Genomic DNA, 15482 nt, shown 5'->3' on the forward strand with positions numbered 1-15482 from the left:
GCTCATGTATGTATGGTATCGCTTTGTGGAACTCAATAAAATACATTTGATCAAAAAAAAAGATTCAGACTCCCGCCCTTCCTCTCCGAACCCACAGAGATCAATTGCAGAGAAGGCCAAGGATCATCGCTCAGCCCCACGCTCTTCAACATCTACATGGCCCCCCTCACCGCCATCATCAGACAGCATGGACTTAGCATTGTATCATATGCCGACAACACCCAGCTCATCCTCTCCCTCACAAGGGACCCCCACACCACAAGACTCAGCTTCCAGGAAGGAATAAAAGACATTGCATCCTGCGTGAGCAGCAGCTGCCTGAAGCTGAACTTGGAGAAGACAGAAGTCCTCGTCCTCGGACCCACCCCCTCATGGGAGAACACTTGGCGGCCCACCACCCTCAGCAACCCCCCCACACCCACGAACCACGGGCAAAACCTTGGCATCATACTCGAATCCTCCCTCACCATGACTCAACAGATCAACACCTTTGTCTCCACCTGCTTCAACACCCTACACATCCTTCGCAAGACATTCAAATGGATCCCCCCCGAATCCAGAAAGACCATCACCCATGCACTCACAACAAGTAGACTGGACTACGGAAACGCCCTCTACACCTGAATATACAAGTCCTGCTACACTAACTCCAGACCATCCAGAACACCACAGCCAGAATCGTCCTCAGCATCCCACAACAGGAACACATCATCCAACACCTGCAAGAATCAATTCAAAAGAAATCCTTTCGATAGTCGCAGAGTTTTGTCTCCCAGAGCTGAGACTTGCACGCAGCCAGCCTCAGAGGCTTGGTGTTATGCCCTCTCCATGTTCCAAGTTTTTTTTGGATAAGATCTGTAAGATTCAGGCAGCCTTCTCTTCATGCCTAAGCAGCCCTATGGCCTCTGTGCCTCCTGCTATGTTGCCATCCGAGGCTTCCCATGCTTTGATTGCGTTTTTCCCTGTGGATATGACCTGTTCTCTCAAAATTCTCAGAGGTCTGAAATCAGGCTCGCCTTCTGACCCCTGCGGGGCCAGATTGCTGGCGTCGGCTGCTGAGATCATTAACCCGGAGGTTAATATGATCGTCAACACGTCTCTCCGGGAAGCCCTTGTCCGGAAGGGATGGAAGCAGGTGAAAATTCTCCCTCTGCTGAAAAAGCCCTCACTGCATCCTTCGATTCTTGATAATTATCGTCCTATTGCCCTTTTGCCCAGTCTGAGTAAGTTGTGTGAGAATGTTGTGAATAGGCAACTCACCGAGTTTGTCGAGGGTGCAGGTTTATTGCACCCGGCCCAGTCAGGGTTTTGTGCATCTTACAGCATGGAGTCAGCATCAGTGGAGGTCTGCGAGGCGATTCTGGAGTGTCTGAATGCAGGCGAGGGGGGGGGGCAGCATTGATTATGCTGGACCTCTCGGCGGCATTCGACATAGTGCCCCACGCCCTGCTTCCTGCTCGGCTCTCTGCGATCTGCATTTCTGGCACCGCCTGGGGCTGGCTCAGATCCTTCCTGGAGGTAGGACGCATCCTAATAGCACCCCCGGGACCCCCGCCCTTATGGTGGGCGGTCCCGATTTACGATCGGATGACGGGCGGGCAAAGTCCGCCCATCATCCTAATGAGGCCCTTAGTCTACGCCAATGTGCTGTACGTTGGTACTCTGGCCTATCTTCTGAATAGGCTTCAAGCCGTGCAAAATTCGGCCGCCATGCTTCTGCTGGATCTCTCTAGCAGAATCAGTATGCATTCCCACCTGTGAACATTGCACTGGCTTCCTATTGAGATGCAGGTTAATTTGAAAATTCTCACCATCGCTCACAGTGCCCTCTATGGCTGTGGGCCTATTTATTTACAGAAGAGGTTTTCCTTCTATGTCCCGGATTGTGTCTTACTCACAACTTTTGGCCCGTACCCCAAGGTTCACCCCCCAGATGCTTGGAGGGAGTTCCCTTGCCCTGAAGGCTGCGTGGGCTTGGAATGCCCTTCTGCTAGCTTTACGCTGTATTCAGTATTCTGTGGACTTTCAGAGAAAGCTGGAAACCTTTCTCTTTTAGCTTCAGTTTTTAGAGACTCACGACTCTTTCCTGATCGCGCTGGGACACTCTTTGGAGTAGCTGTGCGCGCTACAAAAACAAATAACATAATATAACACATACCCAAGAGAAACCTCTGCTATGCTGACCTCGTCCTCGTCGAAAACCTGCGTATCCGCAGAGCTAGAGCGGGTGGAAGAGCCCTCTCCTACATCACGACAAAGAACTGGAGCAACATCCGACGCTGCCCCACTCTCCACACCTCCAGGAAGAGCTTCAAGACGTGGCTCTTCGGGTGACTCGGAACTGCACCCCTCCACCCCCAGCGCCTTGAGACTCTCACGGGTGAGTAGTGCGCTTCACAATTCCCTGATTGATTGTTAGACCTTCAGTACAGAAATAATGTCTGACATACATATTGTGTCCTAAACATTGTTTAAAAAAGTAATTCCACTCTGTGTAGTTTTTCTATTATTAACTCGGTGGTGAACTTTTTTTGTAAAATATAATTAAGAACACAATATGTCAGACGATATTATATTCTGAAAGGGATATTCTGGTACCACATTGCTTTGGGATGCAGTGCTTGGAGATGGCCATACACATGGAAGATGCTTCTGCTCATTACCGCTGAGCGTGTGCTCGTTTGTACTCAACTACCAGTGGTGGCTGATACACATAGACTGTGGTAGGGAGGGTGGAGGAAGAGCACAGGTAGAAGGAAGGACGGAGCGGGTGGTGGAGCGCGTAAAGGGGAGAAAAAAATTAAATAAAACTTACCTCATGCTGCTTCTGCCGCCTTGTGCCTTGGAGATCCTCTGCTTCCTGGTCCCAGCAGACACTGGTTCAGCAGCAGACTCTCCATCCAATCCCCGCACGGCTCTCATGCTGCATGAGAGCAGTACAGGGATTGGCCTGAGCGGGCTGCTTTGACGCTTCGCTAGGGTCAGGTTGTCTATGCTGTTTCTCCAACCTGGCTGTACAATGCAGCCAAGTTGGAGAAACCTAACTCTAAGGCCAGCCAAACAGACATGCACAGTTAGCAGTGCACACCACTCCGCCCTCCCTCCCATTGCCTGGCCCCACACATGCTGGCTCAGCCAGCAACTGAAAAATAGAAACAATATTGTTTTATTTTTTGGCTGCTGACTGAGCCAGTGCGGTGACACTCCTCTGCCATTGCAGAGGAGCCACCACTGTCAACTACCACTTGAGGTGGCCTCATAGAGGCTGGAAGTAGGGGTGTGTGAGTGCTGCAGCACCCCTAAAATCACCATCCTGGAGTTCAGAAGGTGAATGAGCAATGAAAATGCCTTTAATTTTGTATTTATCTTGCCACAATTGCTGTGAATTCAAAGACAGAGGTCAAATTTCAGGCTATGTTTTCTAACTAATTGCTGCTTAGGAAACTGGAGTGTACTTCTGACTGCAAAGTGAAATGATTTTGTTAGTGTCCCGGGTCCCAATTTTGCTTGGGTGAAGGGAGTGAAAGGAAAGGCTGTATAATAACATAAATACTAATACATACTTCAAAATAAGTTGCAATTCTGAAGTGTGATGGAAACAAAGATTTTAACAGGATCAAAACAAATCAAGGCACTTGACTTGGTGATGTGCAAATAATAAATGGTTGCTGAAACCAGATTTCAACACATTATTGTTTGCGCTATATACTTTTACCAGTAAAACTGCAACTTTCGTGATCATTTCAACAAACAATGGGCTGTCTGTAAGTACATGACAGTGCATTACCACACTTGTCCTCCAAAATGCACCACCTGCTACATATTACACTTTCACCACTCTCCTGCGTTCTGCACATTTGATACACTTGTGGTTGTATGTGATGTTCAGCGATATAATATTGAATGCAGACCCCTGTAATGCCCAGCATAAGTCAGCATTCTAGTGCTGCACTCTGTATCTACACTGAACACCCACCCACCACTGATGTCACTGGTCAGGTGACACAGCATTAATAAAAGATGCCGAGCCCACGTGCTCTGGGCCAGTTGCACCCAGTTACCAGAGTGTCTGTGTCAGAGGTTCTTTCCAGCATGAGGGCCTAAGGCCCGACCCTACAACCCCCACTCTGAAAATTGTTCCAGCAGCACTGGATGGCCTGCTCTCCCTGCTTTCATACTATTTTATTGTATTTTGGGTTTTGCATAGCGCTCACACAGCCTTTGACTGCTTCAGAGAACAATCATGGGAGAGGGTGTGGGGGATTGACAGGCACAGCTACCAAGGTGATGCTGACCATAGTGGCTGGCCAGTGTGTCATGGACCCTAGTGCAAGGAAGGAAATGCCCCCCTGGCTGCTGTTTGAATTATAAAAGATAGTAATAATCGGGGTTCAGTGGGCACCTCAGGCCACTGGGCCCAGGCGCCAGTGCACCTTCTGCACCAATAGCATCAGAAAAAGTTTGCAGATCTGATAGAAGATGTGCCCTTTCGTATTTCCTGCACTTTCCAGTATTTTCCACCTCGAGTTTAAGGACAGCGGAAGGTATTGCCAGACATTGCACGTTCGTAAACTGAATAAACGATGACAGTCTACCTTAATTACACCTTTTGAACGCAAATCAGGATTATCGTTTATGAAAAAGCCCTAGTCGATAAAGTAACATTCTTCAGCTAGTCCCCAAAGCGCGGAATGTGGTTGTGCCATTTGTTTGCCATTGTGAATGCCAGACAGCTACCTGGCTTTCATTTTGGCTACAGTGGAAAATATATTTACACCTACATAAACTGCACAAATGCATGTTTCCAGGTGCACTTTTATATTGTGATTCATAGTAAACTTAGTTCCCTAATGTTCTACTTAATACCTGGAATTTATTTTAATTCAAAAGTAATGACAAAGGCGACCAAACCTGCTATTTTGATGCCATTAGCTGCCATGTCTCGAGCAGCTTAAAAGCCCAATTGTTAAGGAGATGGAGACATTCATGACAGTGATTCATGTGGCTGAATCCAAGGATGCAGCAGCGTCTGGGAGTCCATCCAGCATGTTAATGAAGCTTCTCATGTCGTCCTGACATTTAAGGTACAGAGATAAAAAGCCTGATTAGTCACTATCAATGACATCTTACCTCCACTCAGTGAAACAATTTTGAGGCAAGTGCATGAAACCTTGTAAGGAATAATGCATTACATGTTCAGTCCTCTGATTACTATTCACCAATGCAAGCAGAAGGCGCTTTTTATTTTTTTTATTTTGTTAAACGGAATTCATTGTATTTTTACCTATTTTATGGCCTAGGTCAGAAGTGGTTGGCCTATAGGTAGCTCCTGATCCAAGGGTTTATCCAGTGCAGGCCACCTACCTCTTCTTTCCCTTTGGTGTTAGGACTACTTTCTCTGACCATTACCACCTGACTGCTTCAAACATGCAATCTGGGCTTAAACAGCTGCATGTTCGTTCTAAGGCTAAGACAAATCACTGACTAAGATGCAGTAATCTGGTTGAATAAATAACTACAGTCTACTGAGTTGTGCACCCAGTATTGAAAGACCTGGGCAGTCGTGGTTAGTATTGTGGTTTTGCAGTACCCTGAAAATGTGTGCCCGGGGGCACTTCTCTGGAGTTTGACTGGTTCCTCACTCTCTCTGAGCTGTGATTATGAGCCCGTTCACAAATGTCAGTCTTGTAAAACATAATGCCCACCTCCAACTCACCTCCTGACACTAGGACGACATATTTACTCAACTCACAATGGCTGTATGATGGAAACCCGCAGGCATTTACCCCGCATACCTTTGCAACGCAATCATTACCCCCTTGCGATATTATCAGGGATTACTTTAGCAAGAAAGTTGTTACAACGATATGCTTTAGGAAGTGCTGGACTTTGGAATAGTATAAATTACTATTCCAACTCCAGTCTACGCAACAACAGGGATGGTGTTGGACCAGTGCAACAATGCGCCACCTACAGCAAGCCGTTGTAAAGTAACGCGTGGTAATGTTGCATGAGGTGTACTGACTTTGTTGTAAAGACTGCAGGGTAAAGGATGTTTGGCACTCTCAACGTGAACACAAACATGAGGTATTCCTTCGGAGGTCCCACTTAAGGAGAGCATTTACAGATGGCTCTAAGCCCTCGAGTATATTAAGGCTATATGCCTGAAATATGGGTCAGCATTTTATTTGTTACTCGTCTGTGGCTGAGGATGATCATGGGAAGGCCAGTGGGGGTGCAATATGCAGTATGTTGTATTTAATAAAAACATTGTCACAGCTTGAGTTCAGCAATTAGTGTTGTCACGGTGGGATTGGGAGGGGAGGAGAAATTGTTTCTTATAATCACTAAACTGACTGCTAGCGACCTGATGCGCCATTCCATTGGCCACAACAAAAACACTGGTACTCAGGCCCTGCTTCCTTCACAAGTTCACTAGAAACATTCAATTTGTTACCTACCAAGTGTTGGTGTAACTTATATGTTAGCTTTTATTTAGCCAAGTAGGGCCTTACTCTCAGTGCCTGGTGTTAACAATGTGGCCAGTAAAAAGATTATTGGATCCCCGGTAACTTAAAGTATTTCACATGGAGTATTCGAATGCTGAAGGCAGCTAAGGTGTCCAATGGAAGACAGAAAAATGTGGAAACTGATTCTCTGATACCCAAACATCCCGAAACCAGGAGTTCTGCCATTGAGTTGCAAATGACCCCGGTACTAGTAACTCCAGGGGTAGAGAAACAGTGAGCACAAAAACACCTGACTTATAATGGGCCTTTTAGTTATATCAGTGCAATGCCTACCCACACTTGCCAGGACTTGTGTTATTTCCTGATGCCATCCCTAAACTTCCTCAGTTAATATTAGGAGGGTACATCAAACCTTTTCGGTAGAGTTTCCATCAAATGTGTGTGGTCAGATTGCTTTTCTAGTTCGTGTTGCAAAAATCATCATAACTCTGTCACTGTAATCAGCCTTATTCCCACATCATCATCTATTTCCAGCTGGTATATTATTGTGCAATATATTTCCAAAGCAAATATCAGCGTTGCAACTTCCTGAAACACAACAAGCTTAGACTTCCAAGGGCCCTGGTATTTGCAATGCTTGCCATTTTTGCTGTTGAGAGAGCTGGGTAGTGTCAATTCAGGCCCTCAATTCTGAATTTTTTCAGTCTTTCAGCATGAATAATCAATTACAATTCACTGGGTGCTCAGATCTATTTTAGGTTTATAGATTATCTGTTTTTGTTAATCAAAGGCCAACCTTTGCTGCACCTGCATTTGTTTCCTTTCCACCACTTCATGTGTGATACTTCAAGCAGAGTATGTATAGCTGGAAAAAGGAGCAGAACGCTTCCTGGGCCTGCTCAGGATCTTTTTAGGGGATCTTCTACTAAGCAGGATTCCTTGGCCTTCCTGGGTCTCAGACACTTTTTCCAAAGCTGTAATGCTATCCACGAATTCATTTCTTTTCATTTTAAGACATACAGGAATATCTCACTATTTTCACACCTTTCAGTGTACTAGGAACTTAATTCCAGACAGAAATGACATACCAATTTTTTTTAACAAAAATGAATATCTAGTTGCTTAGTCGTGATAATGTTAGTAAGAACCCTATTTCTTTACTTGTGAAATTGATTGTAAATTACTAATCTCACACCAGTACAAATCCCTGTAGTTGGCTAATGTAGGGAACATACCTGGCAAGCACAGATCAATTGAAACCAAATGGTTGATATGAGCTATGAGTGACCTTCCACTAAACAGTGTACGGGATCTTACAGGATTAAACCAAGGCTTCCCCTTAGGATATCATTTAGCTCACCATGGAGTGGTTTGGCAGACACAAAGAGATACGTGAGGACAACATCACTAAAAACAACAATTCAATGATAAGATAAAGAATGTAAAAGTTCAGACAAATTCTTTTTTTTAAAACAGTAAAAGTGTATCCACTAGAAATCGCAATACAAAATAAGTTCAAGTATTCTGATAAGAAACAACTATATATATATATATATTACCTACTGGCGGTCGCCAGTAGGTAGTTATAGTTAGGACCTAGTTTCCATAGGAAATCTGCAACTTTCTATTTGGAATAACTTTGGCGCCGGTTGAGGAATCTTCGCAAAATTCTCCAAGAAGATGGGGCGGTCCGCTCCACTCCTTCCCTGAAAGTTTCAGGGTGATTGGTGAAGCGAGGGCCGAGAAAAAAGGGGGTCCCAAAACGTGTTTCCCCCATGAAATTTTCCATAGGGTTCTTTAAGTGAGGCTACAGCCCGAACTGCTGAACGGAATTACACCAAATTTGGCAAAAAGGTAGAGTTTGGTTCGCAGATTACGCTTTTTGTTAAATGGTGTAAATTCGTTCAGTAGTTTCTGAGAAAATCAAAAGTAAATTCATAGATGTATCTATAGACAAAGTACCGTACGCGTACTGACCGAGGATAGTATGCGTACCATTACGAGCACGAGCTGCATGCTAATTGGCTCTCAACTGTCTGTCAGCACTCCAAACCAGGAAGTGTTGGCAGCCATCTTGTGGCTCGGTAGAACCGAGGCACATGAAATCAGAAAAAGAAACGGTAAAACTGCGAAAAGGGGGCAGGGTAGAAACACCCTGACCCCTAGGCCTGCTTAGGGGGTCCCACAAGGACCCCCAAGGCCCAAAATATATATTTTATTTTTTTAGCCTCGGGGGGGGGCAAATCCCAGGGGCAATTGATTGTTTCTAAAGGGGGGCCCAGAGGGGTCCCGTAGTCCCGGGGACCGCCATCCCCGAGGCTTATTTAAAAAAAAAAAAAAAAAAAACGTGTGGGGGGGCTGAAATCCCCCCACCACATGCCCTGGGGACCGCTACCTCCCCGGGGCTCTAATATTTAAATTGTGGAGTCTGTGATGGATCTCCCAGCCCCGGGGACCACTGCCCCCGGGGTTTTTCAAATGATGGGAGGGGTGCCGCGTGGCCTCCCTCCTGGAGCCTTTGATGGCCCTGAGGACCGCCACCCTCCAGGGTCGGCTTCTGCAGTGTCCCGGGGTGCCTATCCCCGGGACACTGCTGTTTGCTATGGTAGGGCGGTAGCCTCGCGGTTCCCGCCCTACCATAGCAAACTGCCTTCCGATTTGGAAGAGAAGTAGTAGGAAAGTAGATTGCTTTTCCTTAGGGAGAGCAGCATGTAAGCTGCTCTCTCTGACGAAAAGCAATGCCGGCTCCCGAAAGACGCGGGGAGCCGGCTGGGACCGTGGGGGCGTTGGGGCTCCCCCCACGGTCCCCAATGTTTTATGTGAGCCCCGGGGCATGGGGTCCCCGGGGATAATAAAAATTAGTGATAGGGCTATTTTTTTTACGGTAAAATTATAATACGACGTATGGTGCGAAGTTTCTAAGTCGTCCCGTACGCGTACCTAAGCAAGAAAAAGAAAAATATTTTTTAGATATTTATCAAGTTTATATGTTTAGATGTTGGGTGGCTCTGAAAAGAGTGTTTGTGTTTATTGGGAGATTTTAGTACCTACACAAGTAAGTACTGATGCAGAGTCTGAAGTTCAAGAGGAAGACTCTGTTTCCCTCATCTGTAAAATGTACACCATCTCTCCTATAGATGCCATGCATATTGAAACGCAGATTGTTGTGGTAAATGGACCCCATTCTATAGTCTCGGAGAAAAGCAGAAACAGATTTATTCACATGTTTCCTAGCTTTCTCAATCTGTGGACAAAATTGATTGGACCAGTTCCATTTCTGTCTTTGGCATATGTTGGAATACATAAAGGCAGTTTGGGGGGAAAGTGACATCAGCTCCCCAAAGGTGTCCTTCATAAGCATTTCCAGACCTACCCCAGTCAAAGTGCCTAGGTCATTGCCACCACAGTGCACAATTATGAGGTCAGGGTGCTGGAGATGTAAAAAGGATTTCACCAATGGCATCAGTTGGTGCCACTTTAACCCTCTCTGTCTAATCCATTTAATGTCTACATTTGGTAAATCAAGGTCTTTGTGAATTCCTTTCTGTTCTGTGTACCTTTGGCGCCAGAAAATATAGCTGTGTCTCACAATCCACGCTCTAAGCATCTTGAAGGGAGGTCTGGATGCACTCAGATGGTCTCTGTAAATGAAGTGGCAGTTTGAAAAGTAAAATTTTTCTAAAATGGTGGATATCATGCAGTTTTGAAAAAAGGAAAGAAATGATTGGTTGTTTGAGAACATTCTACATTGAAAACTAGGGTGCATGTTTCTGTTTTTTAAAAGCCTGATTTTTATTGGTTAATAAAGTCTGATAGAAAAGAACGTTACATAAAATAAGCTGGTATATTGACAAGTCAAGCACACTTGCTGTTTTGATTTGCATCATTGTTTGATTAACTTTTCACATGTGTGTTTAGTTAACTGTTCCCTGAAGTGTTTCTATGGTAACAGGCAGAAAGCAGAATGGGGTTTTAACAATATGTATGTGGGGGTGCTCACGGCCCCCCCGCAGCCCCGGGGACCGCCACCTCCCCGGGCCTCTAATCTATAAATTGCGGGGTCCGTGATGGATCCCCCAGCCCCGGGGACCACCACCCTACGGGATTTTACAAATGATGGGAGGGGGGCCAAGCGCCCCCCCTCCAGGAGCCTTTGATGGCCCTGGGGGCCACTACCCCCCAGGGCCGGTTCCTGTAGTGTCCCGGGGTGCCTACCTTCAGGACACTGCTATTTGCTATGGTAGGGCGGGAGCCTCGTGTTTCCCGCCCTGCCATAGCAAACTGCTTTCCTATTTGGAAGAGAGAGCAGGAAACCTGCTCTCTCTTTCAAATAGGAAAGCATATTGGTTTTCATCAGGGGGAGCAGCATGTAAGGTGCTCTCTCTGACGAAAAGCAATGCCGGCTGCTGAAGGACGCGGGGAGCCAGTGGGAACCGTGGGGGCGTTGGAGTTCCCCTGACGGCCCCCAATGTTTTATTTGAGCCCCGGGGATGGGGTCCCCGGGGATAATAAAAATTAGTGATAGGGTTTTTTTGGGGGTTTTTACGGTAAATTTACAGTAGGACGTCCCGTGCGAGGTTTATAAGTCGTCCCAAACGCGTACCTTAGAAAGAAAAAAAGAATGAAAAAAATATGTTTTACAGATATCTTTTAAGCTTATGTGTTTAGATGTTGGTTGCTTTTTAGAGTAGCTTTTTTGTTTTTTGGTACTTATAAGTAAGTACCTTTTGCAGAGTCTAAACTTGTTGAAGAAGAGTGTTTTACAGTGTGCTGATCTTTTGACCTCTGTGACCAGTTGACTTTTGCATGATGTGTTGGGGTTAGGATTTAAAGTTATGTGAGTTGGATAGGGTTCAAATGTTGAACCAATAGAAATGTGTGTTTGGTTTTGAATTAATGTGTGAAGCAATTTGATTTGTTATTAATATGTATATATGTGTAAATTGAGAGGGAAAATGTGCCATTTCTTGGTTTTGCTGTGAACACAAGTAGAGAGATTCTGTATAAGAATATCTACTGTGTGATTCGCATTCTTCTTAATCTACAAATCAATTTGAAAGGTGAGTTAATAACTTGTAAGGGAATGTATGTGGTGCATTTTCTTTTTAATAAGAATAATGTGATTATCCTTCTAAAGTGTGTAGAATCACATTCTGAGTTTGTCTCACTTTGGTTAAGTATTGTGAGAACACCATTTGGTAAGTTAATGTGTTTTGTGAGTAAGCTTTGTCCAATAAAGTGTAGTACAAAAAAATGTAGATTGTGTGCAGTCACTTTTTTTAGTTGTAGAGTAGTTAATAGTTTTGGTTGCTTAGAATTAGGCTTGTGTTTTAAGTCTACAATTTTCCAGTCAGTATACATACACTACTATAAATTCTCTGGGATATATTTACAAGCTTCTTGTGTGTCTTTGGGCTGTAATTGCGTAACTTTTTTGATGAAATGTTTGCACAAATAATGTGGCAAATTGTTTATGTATTTGCAAAATTACTCATTGTTGTACAGTAAAATGCAGTAGTTAGTGCTTAGTAGTTAGTGATCAACCCTGACTCATTTTGCAAATACATAAGCAAATTGGTGCATTTTTTGTGCCAACATTACATCAAAAAACTGACACAATACAACAACAAAGAGGCACAAGGTGCTTGTAAATCTACCCCAGAGTGTATGCAGCAGTGTATGTATACTGACGGAAAATTGTAGATCTAAAACACAAGTCTGATTCTACAGAAAAAACACAATTAATTACTCTTGAAGGACTAATATGAGTGCACATATTACAACTCTCTGGAACGCAACCCCCTGGTGCATACTGGAGGTTCCTGGGGGGCTACTTGGCCCCCAGAGACCCCCAGTATTCAAGGGGATTTATTTCACACTCTGGAAACGCGCCAGGGGGCTGCACTGCAGAGAGGTGTGATGAGGCCACGCCCCTTTTTACACCTCTCTGCAACACAGCCCCCTGGCGCATACTGGAGGTTCCTGGTGGGCTAGTTGGCCCCCAGGAACCCCCAGTATTTAAGGGGGTTTATTTCCCCCTCTGGAAACGTGCCAGGGGGCTGCGTTGCAGAAAGGTGTAATGAGGCCTCGCCCCTTTTTACACCTCTCTGCAACGCAGCCCCTGGCGCATACTGGAGGTTCCTGGTGGGCTAGTTTGCGCCCAGGGACCCCCAGTATTCAAGGGGATTTAGTTCCCCCTCTAGAAACGTGCCACGGGGCTGCGTTGCAGAGAGGTGTGATGAGGCCACGCCCCTTTTTACACCTCTCTGCAAAGCAGCCCCCTGGCGCATTCTGGAGGTTCCTGGTGGGCTAGTTGGCCCCCAGGAACCCCCAGTATTCAAGGGGATTTAGTTCCCCCTCTGGAAACGCGCCAGGAGGCTGCGTTGTAGAGAGGTGTAATGAGGCCACGCCCCTTTTTACACCTCTCTGCAACACAGCCCCCTGGCGCATACAGGAGGTTCCTGGTGGGCTATTTAGCCCCCAGGGACCCCATTATTCAAGGGGATTTAGTTCCCACTCTGGAAACGCGCCAGGGGCTGCGTTGCAGAGAGGTGTAATGAGGCCACGGGCTTTTTTTCAGACCTCTCTGCAACGCAGCCCCCTGGCGCATACTGGAGGTTTCTGGTGGGCTAGTTGGCCCCCAGGGACCGCCAGTATGCAAGGGGACTTAATTCCCCAACTTAGAACGCGCTACGGGGCACGTTTGCACAGTGGTGAAGGTAGGGGGCGGGGCTTGAGGTGATATGTGTGCAAACATGCCCTTTGGCGCGTTTTAAGTTGGGGAATTAATTCCTCTTCAATCCAGAGGTCCCCTATGGGCACACTAGCCCAACAGGTACCTCCAGTAAGCACCACAGAGCTGTGTTGCAGAGTGTTGTAAAAAGGGGGCGTGCCCTCTGAACACCTCTCTGCAACGCAGCTCCCTGGCGCATACTGGAGGTACCTGGTGGGCTAGGTGGCTCACAGGGGACCTCAGGATTGAAGAGGAATTAATTCCCCAACTTAACACGCGCACAGGGTGTGTTTGCACACATGTCACATCAGGCCCCGCCCCCTTCCTTCACTATTGAGCAAAATATTTCTTTAAAAACAGCCGAACTACGAATTCCGATTTATTCAACTGTTATCAAGAGAGACGTCAGTGCTGCATCTTTGAGCCCAGTACGGACCCTGAAAAGTAAATCTAAGCGTACTTACCAGTAACTTGTATTTCCTTCCATAGGAATCTATTGTGTGGTTTTCACCAGAAAAGTTTCTGTCTATTTTTGAAATGTACAAATATTCCTCTAAAATCAGCCGAACTACGACTTCCGATTTACTCACCTGTTATCAGGAGAGACCTCAGTGCTGCATCTTTCAGCCCACTACTGATCCTGAAAAGTAATTCTAACCATACTTACAGTGACTTGAATTTCCTTCCATAGGCTAACATTGACTGCTTTCACTTGGAAATTCTTCTAAGTGTGGAGTTTTGGAACTTTAATAAATTCCTCTAAAATCAGCCGAACTACGAATTCCGATTTACTCACCTGTTATCAGGAGAGACCTCAGTGCTGCATCTTTCAGCCCAGTACTGATCCTGAAAAGTAATTTTAACCGTACTTACCAGTAACTTTAATTTCCTTTCATAGGATATCATTGCCTGCTATATAAAATATATATAAATTAAAAAATATATTAAAAAATATATATAGATTACAATTTCAATATTTTTTAAAACATTTTTTTCAATCTATATTAAAAATATGTAATGTAATTTAAAAAAGAAAATATCTAAAAATAAATACTTTAAAACAATGTAGTACATCAGTATAAAAAAATATAACAATTAATACATTTAAAAATTATCATTTACAAAACCTTTGAAATTCACTAAAAATCCATAGGTTTAACCCAGGTTATATAGCTCGGAATTAGCATTTAAAAAACCTTAGATATTCACTGAAAAAAACCATAGGTTTCAGCCACGTTATAGTTAGGAATTAGCATTTAAAAAACCTTAGAAATTCACTGAAAAAAACATAGGTTTCACACATGTATAAGTTAGCTGGACATTTTACTCATACAAAACCATTGAAATTCCCCCGTTATAGTTAGTTCAGCTAACTATAACTCGCGCGCCCGCAATGCACTGCTGATGATGTCACATATTACATCACTCATGACATAGTCAGTGACATCACTCATGACATCACTGATGACATCTCAAATGACATCACTGAGGACATCACTGATGACATCATCCTTGTGAAAGAGTGGCAGACCTCCTCTCACCCTAATATAACCTATGATACACACATTCAAAAATAGAAACTAACATTTTCAAAAAATGGAGATACCAATACAAGTTACAACAATCTATTCAGTAATTCCAACATCTACATACACATCCACTCATTCACCAACAGTTCTATGTAGTCACTCATACATGTACTCACTCATCATATGTAGTCATACACCTATAAATCCTGTTACACACCGATACTCATCCATAGAGTTACTCACGCACATACTCACACATGCAAATAAACTATCAAACATCCATTTACTTGCATATACAGCTATACACACACCACTACACTTACATCTACAGAAACATACACATACTTACTCTCTTAAACAATCACTTATAGAAACACATACTTATTTATACAGGAACTCTTCCAATCTCTCACTCTCACATATACTCACTTATATACATCAATACTCACATATACTAGTTTAAAACATATGTAGTTACTCATAAAGATACTAATGAGACAGTCATTCACTCACTAACACACCCATACACACACTCATCCACCCATACAGTCCTGCACACATGCTGTCTTGAAAACACATACAAACAGTGAGTCAGTCATTCATGCATCTGTGCGCTAAGTAATACCCCCCACCAAACCATACAGACACTCATTCTGATACTCATCAAACCAACTAATAACCCATATAGACACTCATGTAGCTACTCACCAACCCATGCAGCCACTTATAGACAAAGTGAGACACTGATAC

The sequence above is a fragment of the Lissotriton helveticus genome, chromosome 2_1 (assembly GCF_964261635.1).
Source record: "Lissotriton helveticus chromosome 2_1, aLisHel1.1, whole genome shotgun sequence".
In the NCBI taxonomy this organism is placed as follows: domain Eukaryota; kingdom Metazoa; phylum Chordata; class Amphibia; order Caudata; family Salamandridae; genus Lissotriton; species Lissotriton helveticus.